We start from the raw sequence: 19308 nt of genomic DNA, 5'->3' as shown, positions 1-19308 counted from the left end.
CCGATGGCTGGACCTACTGTCTAGCCGTCTCCTCTAGCCTCTTCAACTGAGGGATTATATAATTGGTTATTTGATATTGCTAACCTGTAGCCCACAAGAAAGTTGGCTAGTTTGCTAAGTAACCAATTGACAACATAGCAATCTGACATGTTTAACCATGTGCCATTTGGTAGAGGCTATGCATCATTTCTCTCGTACAGCTCTAGTGCAAACTAAGGAAAGTGTGACTTTGGAGCAAGCGCCTGAACCTTGTCAGGCTTACTCTTAGTCATATGGTGAAGACACCTTCTCCAGCCAATAATTCTCACATGCACAAATTTTCCATCTGGTGTGAAATCCAACACATAGTTGTCTGAACCCCCGCTCGTGCACTACCTTCATTGCACTAGCAATAGATGTGCAAATTGCAAGAGCGTTCTCACAGAATAGGCATGCTTGCATCTGACTCCAGATATCATGCCACCCATGTCGAGGTTGCTCGTGGGGGTTGCCTCGTCTTGCCCATTTGGATAATCATGATACATCGAAGGTAGATTCATGCGCATGTCATGAATACTACCTCCATTGAAGTATGGAATGATTAGCTAATAGGTCGCTCATGTGTGTGTAACCAATGGCTCGACATACAACCCTATGCATTACGGTCATTGCCAACTCTATCTTCAATAATTTATGCGGCTATGCAATATCATGCCTCAAGTTCTTGCTAGCATAAGATAGGGTTGGCTTGAAATCTGGCACACCCTCTATCTTAACGTGATAAACTTTTCCTTCTACTCCCCCACCCAATTTCTCTAGAATACTCAATGCAAGTAGTGGGAAGTGTGCTATTGTAGGGCATATGTTGGCAAAATTTATGCACAGATCTATTTGTGCCTTGTCGTCTTGACTTCTCGAGTCAATCCTTCTTGAGGAACCACTAGCAATCTGGGTATAATATTGCATGGCAACATTCAATAGTCTACCTGCTGCCCCTTTCTCCTTTTGATTTTTTTTATGAATGGCTGCACAAGATTCTTTCCATTCTATGAGCCACCTATCCAAATTCTTCCTTGCTTCATCTATCAAGGGCTATGACTACTTTACCATTTCCCATTGTACAACTATATCACCCAACACTCTAGGTATGTGACGCTTCACATTTCACTATGACGCTCCATATTTTGTGTATAAATTTCTTTTTAGTTCTATTAGTAGTAGTTATTTGTGAAATTTATTTTCATGTCAATTTTAAGTTTTGAAAATACTACTAAGTGATTTGATATTTAACAAATCCACAAAAAAATATGTATGCATGGTACTTGTATCAAGAGTTTGCAGGTTTAAAGGGTCCAGCTTTCCAGATTCTAAAGGAGAACTTGGAAAGGAGTGATTGATTTAAAAAGAACTAAAGTTATTGCTAGAATGGTCTAGGAATGGAGCAAATTGGTCGTGATGGGCAAGAAAAGCAGGATAAAGTGGAAAAGCCAGCTAAAAGTGGCAAAGCAGGTCGCACCTTTCTTGGATAAAAACAGCAATCACTATTTTGACCATAACTTTTGATTCAAGACTCGGATTGAGGAGATATTTTTTTAGTTGCAAGCCTAAGATTGAGATCTACAACTTTACAACAACAGTCAAGATCGAATTTGACAATCTATTAAGTCGAAAACTCATAATACGCAAAGGCAGCATATTTCAAAAGCTCCGAGATTGAGAGTGAGAGTGCAAGTGAGAGTGAGATTCTTCTTCCATCTATGATTGTATCATCTTTAATGAGAGTGAGATTCATTGGAACACCTCGGTGTGAGTGAGAGTGAGAAATTTGATGTGAGTGAGAGAGAGTGAGAATAGCTCGGGGGTGGTCGTGCAGTTCGAGCTCCGTACATGGAGTATTATCACTCCAAGATTGATTGTAAATGATTTTGATTCAACACAACGTCTCCTTCTATTGTATTTCACTTCTCTCCTTCTCTCTATAAAATCAATATTGATTTCAAGGTTTGAAGTGTGTCAAGTGGTATTAGAGTAGGTTGAATTCTTGATTGTGAGTGAGAGAGATGGCTAACTGCGATGAGGTTCAACGGAGGATGTCCAAACAAGTTCTTTTAATTCAGACACCTACTGAAGAGCTAAAACAGATAAAAGGCAAGGCTGTGGTTAATACTTCTGAAAGAAACGAGACAAATAGAGATCTCAACAATGGTATTTATGTAGAAATACCTTGAGATGATGATGCTATAGGACCAAGATCATGGAAGAGGACAAGAACGGAGGAAGATGATGTTGATGATGATGTTGCAGATCCAAGACCTCGCAAGAGAACACGAGTTGAATAGGATGTTGCTGAATCAACTCTTAGGCAACTCTTCAAGAAGGCAAAACTTCAAAATTTGATGGTGAAAAGAAGACTCGAGAAGATCTTGAAGCTTGGCTCATAGAGCTTGAAGATTTCTTTGCCCTATGCGAATTTGATGAGGTTGGAAAGGCAAAGATTGCATCTCTTCAACTCCGCGGAGTCATAAAGTTATGATGGAAGTCTCATCTACAGGTTAGAGAAAAACCAAGTGAACGTATCACTTGGGCAGAATTTCAAGCCGCAGCTGAAAAGAAATATTGCTCCCCTCACTATTACATGGAGAAAAAAATGGAATTTTATAACTTTAAGCAGGCTCAAGAGGGAAAGCACGATCTCATTGTAGATGAGTATAAGGAAAAGTTCCTCCGACTACATAAATATGCACTTGAAGTGACAGGTGACTCTCTTACACATAAGTTTGTAGAAGGTCTTAAGGAGGACCTTTTATACATGATGAAAGGGACTGCATCCAAGGACTTCTTGGATATTGTGGCCAAGGTAGAAAATTTTGAAAAATTAGAAGAATACAACGAACAGAAAGCGACAAAGACAAAGATGATTATCTTTTTCCAAGAGTTCAGAGGTGAAATATTTCCCAACAAAGATCAGAGTTTTCTAGTGCCAATAAATAACTTAGAAAACATGAAGAGAAATACCCCATTGATGACCGTGAATTGCTTGCTGTTGTTGATGCATTGAAACATTGGAGACATTTTCTACTTGGTGTGAAGTTTGAAAATTGAATATATCATCAAAGCTTGAAATATATTCTTACTCAAACTTTGTTGAATACTCGATAGAGGTCATGAATGGATCTTCTTTCCGAATATGATTTTGAGATTAAATACATTGAGGGCAAAGAGAATAAGATGTATTAGGGGAGATTTGGGGTCTCAAAAGGACCTCCAATTAGTTTCCTAATTTCAAGGGATTAGAGATGGATTTGAGGTGTACCAATGAGAGTGCTAGAAGGTGTGGGGCAATGGTATGTGGAGGTGGCTTGTGGCATTTACTATGCTTAGGTCATAGGTGGTTTCAATTTGAAAAAAGTGGTTTTGATTTGAAAAAGGGGGAAGGAATACCGTGGATTCAGGGAAGAAAACCACCAAGGATAGGGAGGGAGAACCGTGTGCTACCATGTGTCCCCAAAATTCAAAATGTGGGGAGAGGGTGCATTTATGGCTTGCCCGCAAAGTAAAAAAGGGGGGATGCAAGTGGGCTAGCCCCATGAGTGAGAAGGTGGTATAGTGGACAGAGCAGGTCGTGCCTCACACAGGCTTGCCAGGTGGACAAGTGGCCATGCGGTCACCACCTTGGGCATCCACCAAACATGTGTAACTATAGTTTGACTTCTTGTATATACTTAAAAATTAGTGAACATTTTTTTGACTCCATCTTTATTGCTTCCAAAACCACCTCCAGCTTATCAAAATCACTTGACCCTCCATTATGACCCCTCCACATAGGATGAGATTAAGTTTCATAATCCTCCCGTAATCCATTCCTTATGAGGCCCTTTTGAGACCCCATTTCTCCCAAGCTAATGGATGATGCTTTGATTAGACATCCTCTTGTGAATGCCCTAACCATTGTTCATTCTGATTTAATGGAAAACATTAAGACTGAAATTGAACAAGATTCTTTTTATGTTTCTATCCTTGACAAGCTTGCCAAGAATCCTTCTAAGGGAGTCGAGGGAAGATTTCACTTAGTAAATGGGAATTTGTATTGTAATGACAGACTTTGTGTGCCTAAACAATCCTATTTTAAGGCTAAATTTTTGCATGAATGTCATGATGCATCATTCTATGGACATGTAGGATATAACAAAACATATAGCAAGGTTAGAAAGCCTTTCTTTTGGCCTAATTTGAAAAATGATGTCCATTGCTATGTTAGGAAATGTTTACACTATCAATGAGTCAAAATTGAACAACATAGAATGCCAGATCTAATGGAATCCCTAGATATTCCTCTTCGAAAGTGGGAATCTATTTCAATGAACCTCATCACTAAATTGCCTATTACTAGAGGGGGGCACGATACTATTATTGTTGTTGTTGATTGTTTCACCAAAATAGCCCATTTCTATCCAATGAAAAAGGCTGATGGTTTTCTTGAGGTAGCCAAATTATTTGTAAGAGAAATCTTTCGCTTGCACGGTATGCCTAAGAGTATTGTCTTTGACAGGGATTCAAAGTTCACATCTAATTTTTGGTGCGCTACATGTAAAGCCATAGGAATTGAACTTAAAATGAGCACAAAATTTCATCCGCAAAAAGATGGGGAAACTGAAATAGTAAATCGTTTTTTGGAAGACATTCTTAGAATGTATGTTAATGAGAAGCAAACTAATTGGATTGAATTCTTATCTTTGGCTGAGTTTGCTGGTTGAGTTTGCTTATAATAGTTCGTGGCATAGCTCAATTCAAATGACTCCCTTTGAAGCTATATATGGACAAAATTGTCATTCACTAGTTAATTTCTCTCATTCTGAGAAGAAAGTTGAGATTTCAAAACAAATGCTTGAGAGGATGGATGAGGAAGTCAAACACATTCGACATTGTATTAAAAGAGCACAGGATAGACAAAAACGTTATTATGACAAGAACCATAGTTTTTGAGAATTCAAGTTGGGTGACATGGTATTTTTGAAAATCATTCCTAAGAAAAGTAATTTAATTCTTGGCAGAGATAGAAGGCTCTCACCTCGTTTCGCAGGACCTTTCAAAATATTAAAGCAAGTGGGAACATTGGCTTACCAACTTCAATTGCATGAGAATATCAAAGTACATCTTGTTTTTCATGTGAGCTTATTGAAAAGTTATGTTGCTAATCCTTCTCATGTTTTGCAAGATACATCTAGAATTCAAGAAGATGGAACATCGAAGGTTGAAACCCAACTGATTTTGGATAGACAAACCAAGCAACTTAGAAACATAACAATAGTAGAAGTGTTGGTAAAATGGGATGTATATCCTATAGAGGATGCTACTTGGGTAGAGTTATATTCACCTCTTGTTGAGTCTCCTTATTTTAAACTCTGACGACAAAGCTTTTTAGAGAGGGGGCGATTGTGACGCTCCACATTTTTGTGTTACACTCCATAGTTTGTGTATAAAATTCTTTTTAGTTTTATTAGTAGTAGTTATTTGTGAAATTTATTTTCATGTCAATTTTGAGTTTTAAAAATACTAATAAGTGATTTGAGATTTAACAAATCCAAAAAAATATATGTATGCATGGGAGTTGTATCGAGAGTTTGCAGGTTTAAAAGAGGGTTCAACTTTGCAGATTGTAAAGGAGAACTTGGAAAGGAGTCATTGATTTAAAAAGAACTAAAGTCATTGCTAGAATGGTGGAGCAAATTGGTCGTGAAGGAAAGAAAAGCAAGATAAAGTGGAAAAGCTAGCTAAAAGTGGGGAAAAGTAGGTCGCACCTTTCTTGGCTAAAAACAACAGTCACTACTATTTCCACCATTAATTTTGATTCAAGACTCTGATTGAGGAGCTATTTTTTGTGCTGCAAAGCTAAGATTGAGATCTACAACACAGAAGAGGTCAAGATCAAATTCAATGATCTATTAAGTCGAAAACTCAAAATATGCAGAGGCAGCAAGGCAGCATATTTTAAAAGCTCTGAGATTGAGAGTAAGAGTGCAAGTGAGAGAGATTCTTCTTCCATCTATGATTGTATCATCTTGAAGGAGAGTGAGATTCATTGCAACACCTTGATGTGAGTGAGATTGAGAAATCTGATGCAAGTGAGAGTGAGAGTGAGAATAGCTTGGGGGTGGTTAGGCGTTTCAGGCTTCGTACATGGAGTATTGTGACTTCAGGATTGATTGTAAACAACTTTGATTCAACACAAAGTCTCCTTCTATTGTATTTCAGTTTTTTCTTTCTCTCTATAGAATCAATCTTGATTTCAAGGTTCAAAGCATCTCAAGGTAGGAAAATCAATACAACATCTTTCTCCTCTACCCGCTCCACCTCTCTGCATCTCGTCTAGTTGCATTAAAATTGAGCAAATATGTGTTTTTGCATTTCATCCAGCATAGATGTAGAGGCCCTAACAGCCCCTACAGGGAAGATAATACACAAGGGATCCTCAAAACAGTAGCAAAAAGAGAGATGAGACAAGAATGTAAGGAATGAATAGCTGCCTTGATAACTATGTTGCCTTGTATGCATACATATAGAGACATCTATGCCCCTTCATTGCCCACACATGTACCTCTTGGTATTCCCATGTGCACACACCTCTTGTCATCCCCACTTAGGGCTAAACCCATGTGGTTTTAGGCCCTAACACATGGCACTCACGGTGGACTATGCGAACCACACAATGCACATCCCTTGAGTAGAAGTTAGATGCCAACATAATGCATGTGAATAAAAAGAGACAAACTTTTTAGGCAATGCCAAGGCAGTGGACCATATGTGAATGGTGCATGAATGAATAAAATGGTTCAAGGTTCCCAATTAGAATAAAGAAGAGCATGAAATGTTTCTCTGAAAGAAGCTCCACAGTTGCAATGTTGATTGCCACCAAAATCTGTAGCACAACACCCCCTTTTGTGATCTCATCCTCTCAAAAAACCCATGTCACAATGAATCGAACACCGAGTGTAGGCACTCCATCCACTCTCGATGTTGGTATGGTCCTAACTGTATCTGCCTCCATGCAAACATTAAAGCTTTGGTGGATCACTCTACAAATAATTATTGCTACAAACTATAACAACGTTCACACTACTCCTAACATCGACAACGTGAAATTCTACATTCATGAACTTGTACATCAATTGTATGATCACCTTGCAATGTACAATGCAGGCTCCCTCAGTTTTTGTTGACTTTGTGCCAACATGGACTTATGTAGAAAGAGAATGTGTTACAACTTCTACATGTAGAAAGAGAATGTGTTACAACTTCTACATACGACTTCTACATGTAGAAAGAGAATGTGTTACAACTTCTACATACGACTTCTACATGTAGAGAGAGAATGTGTTACAACTTCTACATACGAATTCTACATGTAGAGAGAGAATGTGTTACAATTCCTACATGCAGAGAGAGAAGCTCTCCAACTTGTATAAATACCCCATAATGGAATGAAGCCCAGACTCTTTGGGGCATTGTGTTGAGTCCACTTTGGTATTCCAAGCATTTGTCTCAAGTGTCCATGCTTCCTTGCACTCCACATCCAAAAGCATGCCCTAACCTTGCAACTCCTCCTCCCCTCTCCTCCATGCTTCCTTACACTCCACGTCCAAAAGCATGTCCTAACCTTGCAACTCCTCCTCCCCTCTCCTCTAACCTTGCAACCCATCCTCTCCCTCTCCTCCTCCCTCCTTTTCCTCCCTCCTCCTCCTCCCTCCTCCTCCTCCTCCTCCCTCCTCCTCCTCCTCCTCCCTCCTCCTCCTCCCTCCTCTCTCTTATTTCCCCCATGCTCTTACACCTTCTTCCTCTCCCACTCCTATGCTCCCCCTAAACCCTTTGTTCCTCAACCCTTAAACTCCATGATCTACGAGGGAGACGAGTTCTCGCCATGTACTCTACCCTAAACCTTGGATTCTCCTTCTAACCCTGGAACCTCTTCTAAACTCTGGAACCTCTCTCTAAACCCTGGAACCTCCTTCTAAACCTTGGAACCTCCTTCTAACTCTGGAACCTCTTCTAAACCTCTAAACCCTGGAACCTCCTCTTAAACCCTGGAACCTCCTTCTAACCTTGGAACCTCCTTCTAACCGTTAAACTCCTTCTAAACCCTACAACTCCCAATGAAGGTGAAACCTTCATTACCTCAATCATGATGATACACGTTCCTTTTACACATGCATGCACTTTGTTTCCTTACGTGTGGTCATCTTCACAACCGGAGAGAATATCTCATCAAAGTCCACACCCTTCTCTTGCTTGAACCCTTTAGCAACCAAATGGGCCTTGTACCTAGGCACATCATCGCCTGTGACCATTTTGTAGACCCATTTACATGGCAATGCTTTCTTTCCATGTGGCAAAGAAACCAAGTCCCAAGTCTTATTCTTCATAAGTGAACTCATCTCTGATTGCATAGCATACTCCCACTTGCATTGATCCTCGCGCATCATAGCCTCTTTGTAGCAAGAAGGCTCCCCGCAATCAGTAAGCATCACATAGTGAAAGCCAAAAGTGGTGTGAAAACTAGCATCATCTAGCTGACCCACTGAAATAAGACTCTTGGTCAGCTTAGGCACATGTCTCACATGTTTCAAAACAAATGCAGACCCATTTGCAAAAGAAAACTTTATGTCACCTACTCCCACTATGTCACATGCATAGTCATTTCCAAGATGCAGAATGGTACCTAGACCTTCTAGTGGAAGAGTGCGCCACATGGGACCTACTTCACATAGAATTTAAAAGACGCTTTCAAACGGAGAGGCTACAAGATGATCCCGCTCTCCAACTCAGCAAGCTCAAACAAGGTCGGAGAGAAGATGTACGCACGTACTTGGGTAAGATGAAAAGATTAATCACCAAATGTGATCCAAGCCCAGATGCAAAGTACCTCACGGCATGGTTCATAGCAGGTCCAAGAAAGAAAATCCAAAAGGATATGAAAAAGATAAGCAGCTACGAAACGTTTAGTGCTACTCATGCAGCAACCATTGACATCAAGGATGGCATGATGGACTTAGACACTAGTAGTGATGATGGCAGATCTAGTACTCGAGATAAGCACTCCAAAAAAGGCAAATTCAAGTCCATTGCTGAAACATCAAATGACGATCACCTAGAGGCCATGACCTTAAAGCTGAAAGAAGATATGATGCAGGCCATGGATCAAAAACTTTACTTGTCTCAGCCGCTAACTCAAACATATCCATGGCGAGAAAATGTCTATTGTCCACACTGCATGGAAAATCATACAGCAAATGAGTGCCCGGTCCTAAGAGCCAGGATCACTGTAAAAGCAAATCCATCGCCAAGGTTGTGGTGCCATATCTGCATTGTTGGTGGCCATGATGAGAATAGTTGCATCTTCAACATGCGCAACAACCTGCCTCGACCTCAATAATACCAAGCGGCACCCATGCCAGTATATAAGCAACCGGCACTTGCACAAGTGCCCCCAACTCCGAGGCTAAATCCTATTCTCGTTTGGACACAAGTCCCACAACTACTCAGGAATCCGAATCCACGACCATATCTAAGAGCACCAAATCCAGCTCCTCAAGCAGTTCCCATACATCAATTACAAGCCGAGGAAGTAGACTCACCATTTGAGTATGAAGTAGAGTACCCAGTGTACTATGTAGAAAGTGCAGAGGGTCTAATACCAGTTTATGCAAATCAAGTACGTCCCAACACATATCGCACACCAATCAAGTGCTACAGTTGTGGAGAAAATCATCGGATCACAGAGTGCCCTCATCGTGGTAGCCCAGCTACTTTCCAACCACTCTGTAGAGATTGTGGCATAGGACATGCCTGTATGGATTGCCCCATGAAAAATAAGGTCCTAGAACAAACAAAAATTAAGCTTGACATTCCCATCAGCATCATTGGGGTGGACCATCAAAGTCTGGGTTCGGCATGTGTAAAATCACAACTTGTAAATGTAATTATACGCCAACACAAAGAGGCCACCAAGGACCTAACATCCCAATCCAATCAAAGCGACTTCTGAAAAAGAAAGCACAAGTTCCTCCACCTCCGCCAAGCAATGAGCACCCGAGCTCATCCACATCAACTCCCGAGCCTCAAATAAAAGAAGCTCCATACCCAAATGCAGCAGTGGAGAAGGCTCATTTTTAGGCACTTCAACAATGGGTACAAAATGAACAAGCTCAATTTGAGGCTAAGAAACAAGATCAAGCCCCAATCCATGACTTGGCCCCACAAAGTATTGATACTGTACTTGAGCCTTTGTTCCAACAATAGACTCCACAACATAATGTACTGCCACATCAACTTGAAGAAGCCGCACTCTCTAGCATGCTGAGTTGCCCTGTGCCAATTCCCATCGGAATCCTCCTACGGAATTGTTCCAATCTCTGGGAGAGTTTCAAAGGATGGATTGAACTCCCAAATTCCCCTCCACCTATGAACAACATTGAAGATATCCCTGCGCGGATGGGTGAGAGAGATGACATACGCAACATTACTGTGCCTTTGATCCACAAGGCATATAATCAAGTCCAAGCCATAGTGGATGGTGGACCAGGTGTAAATGACCTATCCAAGAAGCTCTATGAAGAATGGGGTCTCCCACCGATGCAAAAGGCTAATTTCAACATATGCCTTGCCGATGATTCATGGGCTAAACCCTTGGAAATAGTGAATGGTGTGTCCACAAAAATCGCAGGAGTCCGCTTTTCCCTTCAATTCACAATCTTGGATCTCCCCAAAAAATCCTATCAAATCTTACTGGGACGTCCTTGGTTACGAGAAGCATCAGTACTCCATGACTAGGGAACTAATAGACTGACAATCCAGAATCGTGACACTACAGTCAGGGTCAATGTGGGGATAGGAGCTATTAAATCAATTGTGCCTAGAGTGTTGGATGACACATCTTCAACAACAATCTCAAGCAAATCAACTCCCTTTCAAAAGCATGCCATAGCAGGTGACTCACAAAGCAATGTCAATAACTAGATATAAACACTAGCAACCATCGACAACTACCATTCATTAGACCCCATCTTCTCACAGATTGATGCTATGGTGCTACATGTAGATCCTTTACTCCAACATGAAGAACCAATCGATCTAGAGATGCCATTCTTTATGGCTGACCTCAAGTGGGATAATGAACCTGAAGAAGGTACCCATACCAATGATGACTCAGATTTTTCTTGGGACCTTGAAACAGAGGCTGCAAATGTTGAAATTGAAGGTCAAATCTTTGATAATGACTTAGCCATTCTGGCCCTAATGGCAGTCGAGCTCCCAAAAGTTGAACCTCCAAAGTTGAATAACAGCAGAAGATCCCGCAAGAAAGTTGAAGGAGGAAATCGCAGAAAAGCCAAGGCCGAGCACTTCAATGAATTCGAACAAGTCCAATCAAGGATCATTGAATTGTACCTTGCAAAGTCCGCTCCCTCAAAATCAGAATCACCACCTCTTAAATGGTCCCTTGAGGGATTGAAAGGAGTATGCACAACAAATGAACCCTTACTTGGAAACACCTTACCAGTGGAAAAGTTACCCCATAGTTCCCAATGTAAGAAGTTTTAGAAATATAAGCCACATGTGCAGATGAAGCTCGATCAAGAGACTTCAGAAAAAGAAAGTCAAGAAGAGCCTCACAAATTAATAAATGCAATTATGCCACCCAGAACACATGCCACATGTTAGGCTAGTTCAACCCCATCACAGGCCGATCTCGAGAAGTGCTGGAATACTTCAAGAATTATATAAGTGGCAGTGCGCCAATAGCAATGCCAAGACCACTCAGAGAATCTGAAGTTCAAGAGACTGATAGCATTGGAGAAACTCCAATCTATGAGGGACCGGCATAAACACGCACAATAAACCTCGCCCTTGAAGGGGAGGAAGAAAATTTGGTTTTCATTGGGAAACAGCTTCATCAAGAAGATGAAACCAAACTCAAAGAATTCCTAATGGAATACTGTGACTGCCTAGCATGGTCATACAAAGAGATGAAAGGAATTTCAATAGAAGTGGCAGTACACACGATACCTATAAGGGAAGGTGCTCACCCTAAGGTATATGGACCTTATCGCACAATCCTAAATATGGCACCATGGTTTATGACGAGCTAGAAAAACTCCTAGATGCCAGATTCATCTACGAGATAGAGCACACTGATTGGGTTTCACCCATTGTCATTGTACCTAAATGCAACAAGAAGCTCAGAATATGCGTAAACTTAAAAAATGTGAATGCCGCCACAATTAGGGATCACTATCCCCTACCCTTAATAGAAATAGTGTTGGAAAAGGTGGCAGGATCCGAAATATATAGCTTCTTGGATGGCTTCAGTGGCTATAACCAAGTGCAAATTGCTCCTCAAGACCAATCAAAAATAGCATTTGCTACAGAATGGGGTATTTTTGCATATAGAGACATGCCATTCGGCCTTTGTAATGCCCCAGCCACATTCCAGCGAGTCATGTTCACAGCTTTCAAGTCATTTCTGAATAAGTTTTTACAGGTGTTCTTGGATGATTTTGTGAAGATAGTGGGAGAGAGGGAAGGAGTCTCACTTGCAGCTTTCTCACATACACAATGGGGGAATACACACAAAGGTGGAGGCTGAAAACAGTTTTTCTCTTCTTAGTTGTGAAAGCCAAAAGAACTCTAGTACAAAGAAATAGAAGAACCCTATATGTGGGTCTCAAACCAAACTAAACTAACTAAGGTGGCATACTAACTGCGCCACAAACTAGAGTAGATAAGGATAGTTGTCATCCAGCTATTATTCGTGGGCGGTGTACCAACCGCATCTCCAGCTAACAAGTAGGTGACATAAATGCACAACGTTCACCCTGGCATATCGCGAGTGGAGCTCAATATCTCAACACTCCCCCTCGAGCTCAATCCTAACTCCTGCACACCAAGCAGGTCTCTGAACCTGCGCAGCTTCTCTACGCCCAATGCTTTCATGAATATGTCAGCTACCTGATCCTCTGTGCTAACATAAACTAGATCAATAAGACCTAAGAAAACCTTCTCCCGCACATAGTGATAATGCACCTCAATGTGTTTTGTTCTAGCATGATAGACTGGGTTATTTGCCAAGTGTATACTGCTCATGTTGTCACAATAAATGACAACTGGCCCATCTGTAGACTGATGCATATCATAGAGTAGCTTATGCAACCAAGCTACCTCACATGCAACCATTGCTGCACCCCTGTACTCAGCCTCTGTGCTCGACAAGGCAACTGTAGGCTATTTCTTGCTGCTCCAAGTGACTGCAGCACTCCCAAAAGAGAACACATATCCGCTGGTAGATCGTCTATCACAAATACTACCAGCCCAATTAGCATCAGTGTATCCATGCAACTGTATCTGAACCCCAGCCTCATAAAATAGTCCATACTGCAATGTGGACTTCCATACCTGAGTATGCGTCTAGCCGCATCCAAATGCAGTTTCCTTGGAGCCTGCATAAACTGACTTACCAATCCAACAACATAGCTTAAATCTGGCCTGGTAATAGTCATATAAATCAAACTTCCTACTATGCGTCTGTACATAGTAGGGTCTTTTAGAAGCTCACTTGCATCTGTGCTCAGCTTCACATTCTGCTCCAAAGGAACTGAAATAGGCTTACATCCTGTCATCCCATATTTGGACAGCATGTCCAATCCATACTACCTCTGCAAGAGCTGTATCCCACTTGGTTATCTAATCACCTCAATGCCCAAGAAATAATGCAGCTCTCCCAAATCCTTCATCTCAAACTTGTGCCTCAATAGCATTTTCACATGAAGGATATCTTCATCACTATCACATGTGATGATCAAATCATCAACATAAATGACAAGCAGCATAATACCTTTCTCTGTTTTTCTCACATAGAGTGAGAAATCTGCCTTGGAAATTTGAAAGCCAATAGTGACAAGATACTGTCCTATCTTGTCAGACCATGCTCTAGGTGCTTGCTTCAAGCCATACAAGGCTTTCTTCAACCTGCAAACAAACTCAGGATGAAGAGCATGAACATAACCTGGTGGCTGCTCCATAAAGACCTCTTCCTGCAAATCACCATGCAAGAAGGCATTGTTTACATCCATTTGATGTAAAGACCATCCCTTTGATGCAGCCATAGCAATGCCTGCTCTTACGGTTGCCATCCTTGCAACCGGACTGAAAGTTTCTTCATAATCAATGCCATATGTCTGTGCATACCCCTTGACAACTAATCTTGCCTTGTATCTATTCACAGAACCATCTGCATTGTGCTTGATCTTATAAACCCACTTACAGCCAATTGCATTCTTGTCTTTAGGCAAAGGCACCAATTCCCATGTAGCATTTGCTTCCAAGGCATCCATTTCTTCATCCATGGCTTTCTCCCATTTTTCATTTCCCATGGCTTGCTCAAAAGAAGTGGGTTCTGGTTCCTGTATCACTTTGACCATATAGGCATAATGAATGGCTGTAAATCCATCATATTTCAACCTATCCACAGGATACCTAACCCTGGTAGACCTGCGCAAAATAGGCTCACTTCCAGGTGCTCTCAAAACATCCCTGGTCTTCCTTACTCTAGGTGTAACAACAGAAGGAATACCCAACTTATCATCAATGCTCTGTTCTAAGCCACTGGATTCACCATCCACATAAGAGTGACCTGCATTCACATCAAACATGGGCTGATCTACCTTCTCTTTTCCTTTTCGTGATACCTGCGTATCACTATCTGCATTGCTTTGAGGAGATTCTCCTGATCTCAATCTGCCTGTCCATGGCGAAGTATGTGAACCACTCCTAGAGGACACTACAGGTCCATTGATATTTTGTGATTGCTGCTGTGAATTCTGTGCAGCATTACCATTTTGCGCATCTACATCAATCATCACATTTACTGGTTTATACCAGCTGCTCATCTCATCAAAAACATCTCTACTCACTGTAAACTTATGAGTAGAAGGGTTATAGCATCTATACCCTTTCTGCTACAAAGAATAACCAATAAAGATGCACTTCTCAGCTTTTGGATCCAACTTGGACCTCAACTCATCTAGCACATGGACATAGGCAATGCAACCAAAAATTTTCAAATGAGAAATGTCTAGTTTTCTACCAGTATACATCTCCTCTGGCGTCATGCCATGTATTGCTGCAGTGGGAGTCCTGTTCATTATGTAAACTACTGTAGCAACTGCTTCAGCCCAATAATAATTTGGTAGATCTTTCTCATTTAGCATGGCCCGAGATACCTCTCCAATATGCCTGTTTTTCCTTTCTGCAATTCCATTTTGCTGTGGGGTATGACTGCATGAATATTGCTGCTTTATGCCATGCTCCTGCAAGAACCTTGCAAACTCATTTGAGAGGTACTCTCCCCCTCCATCTGACCTTAGGCATCTTATTTGCAGGCCTGTTTCTTTTTCAACCATAGCTTTAAAAGCTTTGAAGTGCCCAAACACTTCACTTTTCTTTTTCCTAAAATACACCCAAACTTTTCTGCTGAAGTCATCAATAAAAGTGACAAAATAGTGACAGCCTCCAATAGATGCAGCTTTAGTAGTCAACACATCAGAGTGGATTAATTCCAATGGCTTTTTACTCTCTTGAACATGCCTAGGAAATGGTTTCCTTGCCTGTTTTCCAAATTGACAGGCTTCACAAACCTTATGCATTTCTGCAACCTTGAATTTAGGCAATCCTGCAACAATATTTTGGGCTTGCATTGATTTAAGTTGCTGTATATTAACATGACCAATGCGTTTATGCCAGATATCAATATCTGCAACTACACCGGTCCCATGTGCAAACATTGCTGCACTCAATTCAAGTATGTCCGCATCCAACGTAAACATCCTGCCCTTGTTCTTTCCTTTTGCTATCAAGCGACCGTTATTTTTCATATCCTCAACAAAGCATCCATCAGGATTAAATCTGACCTGCAAGCCCTGCTCAACCATTTGACCAACAGAAACCAGGTTCTTGGTGATGTTTGGGACATGAAATACATCAGACAGGTATTTATTTTTCCCATCCTGCATAGACAAAGGAATTTTACCAATTTGCACAATAGGATGTGCAGTATCATCACCAGTCTCCACAAATCCTGGTTTTTCCATTTTCCTTGCATCCTGCATCCATTCTGCATGACCTGTCATGTGGTTTGATGCACCTGAGTCAACATATCACACATCATTTCGTTCTTCTGCACTTGTCATAGAATTGGTCATATGCTGCACCATAAATAGATGCTCATTTCTGTCATCCCTCTGTCTACTAGAAGATGCATAATTGCCTTGCTGCATTTTTCCATTCATAATGTCATTCTAGTTTTTGTAGCAATCTTTAGCCATATGTCCCATTTTACCACAGTAGTAGCATTCAACATTGCTGTTTGCATTTTAGCCTCTCTGCCATCCACCACGGCCTCTTTGGCTTCCCCTGCCTCTAAAATTTCCACGTCCTCCTCCATAGGACTGGTTTTCTTGAGTTTGCTGCATATTCTGATTTCTACCATGGCCTGCAGATCGGCCTCCTCTACCTCTGCCTCTACCTCTTCCAGCATTTGAGTAGAAGACAGTTTCTTTTGAAGTTCGTCCTGAAGAAGATGCACCCCCATTTCTCTGCTCTTCAGAAATTAGAAGAGCAAACAACTCTTCAAAATCAGGAAATTTTTCACGGACGGCAATAGATGTCTGGAACTGTGCATAATCCTTTCCTAGACCATTCAAGGTCACAGAAACTAGATCATCATCTTCCACTGGTGACCCAATGGAAGCAAGTGCATATGCAATTTTCTTCACCTTCATGTGGTAGTCATTTATGCTCAAATTTTCTCTCTGCACATTGTGCAACTCCTGTTTGAGCTGCATTTTCCTGGCTTGCGTATTTGTGCTGTACATTTTTGCCAAAGTATCCCATGCCTCCTTTGGCATTCTTACATCCTGAATATGCACAATCATAGAGTCCGAAATACTGATAGACAGCCAGTACATAACTTTTCTAGCTCTCTCATGCCATCCTTTAAATGCCTGCATTTCCTGTTGATTGGGAACATTAGGAAGAACAGGTTCTTCTTCATTTCCTGTAATGAACTCCCAATAGCCTTTTCCCATAAGGAAATTCATCATTCTAAACTTCCATGCCTGGAAGTTGTTCTTGTCAAGTTTTTCAGTGACAATCTGTGAAAGAGAATCAGATGCCATTACAGAACACTGCAAAATATTCTATCATTGCAAAAAACACAGCTTTTGCCTCACACGGGCAGATCTGCAAAACTGACGAAAGTGGTATTTGATGACACAGTCACTTCCTAGTGATGATTTTGCATCAACAGGCAACAAGCATGATTCTGCAACTCCCAATATCTCTGCACACAGGCATACGATGCAATTTCTGCGGCAACTTTTCACCGACTAGCCGAGCAGTGGTCGCACAGCAAAAACAGGGCCTTTTTCTGAGTGCCTGCGAAGAACTTCCGCCTTCAAAACGGGCCCCAAAATACCCACAGCATATACTGTGCTCTCGTCACACCGCGAAGGGCGTCTCAATATGAGACAGTGCACTCTTGCACTTCTGGCTGTGCTACCTGCAGAGATTTGCTCCCAAAATCGAAATAGGAAAGCAACACTGGTCTGCTTACAAGGACACCATGAACTTTGTTTGCTTTCTTGAGCTCCTTACCACGAACAAGGCTCTGATACCATGTGAAGATAGTGGGAGAGAGGGAAGGAGTCTCACTTGCGGCTTTCTCACATACACAATGGGGGAATACACACAAAGGCGGAGGCTGAAAACAGTTTTCCTCTTCTTAGTTGTGAAAGCCAAAAGAACTCTAGTACAAAGAAATAGAAGAACCCTATATGTGGGTCTCAAACCAAACTCAACTAACTAAGGTGGCATACTAACTGATCCACAAACTAGAGTAGATAAGGATAGCTATCATCCAGCTATTATTCGTGGGCGGTGTACCAACCGCATCTCCAGCTAACAAGTAGGTGACATAAATGCACAACGGTCACCCTGGCATATCGCGAGTGGAGCTCGATATCTCAATAGATTTATGCATCCATTCAAACAAACAAGACCACTTCAAATGTCTTGAAGTAGTACTTATCAAATGTAGGGAGTATGGCATCTCCCTAAATCCAACAAAATGCCAATTCATGGTCACCCATGGAGTTGTTTTGGGACACACCGTCTCTCAACATGGGATTGCAACTAACATGGAAAAAATCAAAATCATCATGGAATTGCCTCCTCCTACAAATTCCAAAGGTGTACAGGTCTTTATGGGACATGCAGGCTATTATAAAAGATTTATATTGCAGTATGCCATGATAGCTAGACCACTTTACAAATTATTAGTGGAATTCTTATGGACCGAAGAGTGCGACCAAGCCTTTGAGCTTTGAAAGTGGCACCTAATCATAGCACCTCCAAGTATGCAATTGGGAGTGTGCTTTGTCAACCTGGTGAACATAATAAAGACTACCCCTTCTACTTCACCAGTTGAGAACTCAATGATGCAGAGATTAACATACAACCACAGAAAGAGAAGCCCTAGCAATGGTGTATAGTGTAAAGAATTTTTGGCACTATCTACTGGCAAATGATTTTGTCTTCTACATCGACCATCAAGCATTGCTTTATCTTGTGAACCATCTGTGTACTACAGGAAGAATAACCAGATGGCTCCTCTTGGTTCAAGAATTCAACTTCAAACTAGTGGTCCGCAAGGGTGCCCAACACTACATTGCTGATCACATGTCTCGAGTCAAGTCGGGAGAAGAAGCCATTGGAGTCAAAGATTGTTGAGATATCGAGCTCCACTCGTGATATGCCAGGGTGACTGTTGTGCATTTATGTCACCGACTTGTTAGCTGCAGATGCGGTTGGTACACCGCCCATGATAGCTATCCTTATGTACTCTAGTTCGTGGCTCAGATAGTATGCAACCTTAGTTAGCTGAGTTTGGTTTGAGACCCACATATAGGGTTCTTCTATTTCTTTGTACTAGAGTTCTTTTTGGCTTTCACAACTAAGAAGAGGAAAACTGTTTTCAGCCTCCACCTTTGTGTGTATTCCCCCATTGTGTATGTGAGAAAGCTGCAAGTGAGACTCCTTCCTTCTCTCCCACTATCTTCACATGGTATCAGAGCCTGGTTCGTGGTAAGGAGCTCAAGAAAGCAAACCAAGTTTGTGGTGTTCTAGTAAGAGGACCAGTGTTGCTTTCCTTTTTCGAGTTTGGGAGCAAATCTCTGCAGGTAGCACATCCGGAAAGTGCAAGAGTGCATTGTCTCAGATTGAGAT

This window comes from Dipteris shenzhenensis, chromosome 10 (genome assembly GCF_047967505.1).
Source record: "Dipteris shenzhenensis isolate YYH24624 ecotype China chromosome 10, Dip_SZ_1.0, whole genome shotgun sequence".
Taxonomy (NCBI): domain Eukaryota; kingdom Viridiplantae; phylum Streptophyta; class Polypodiopsida; order Gleicheniales; family Dipteridaceae; genus Dipteris; species Dipteris shenzhenensis.
The sequence above is the reverse complement of the archived record's forward strand: the minus strand, read 5'-3'. Positions refer to the sequence as shown.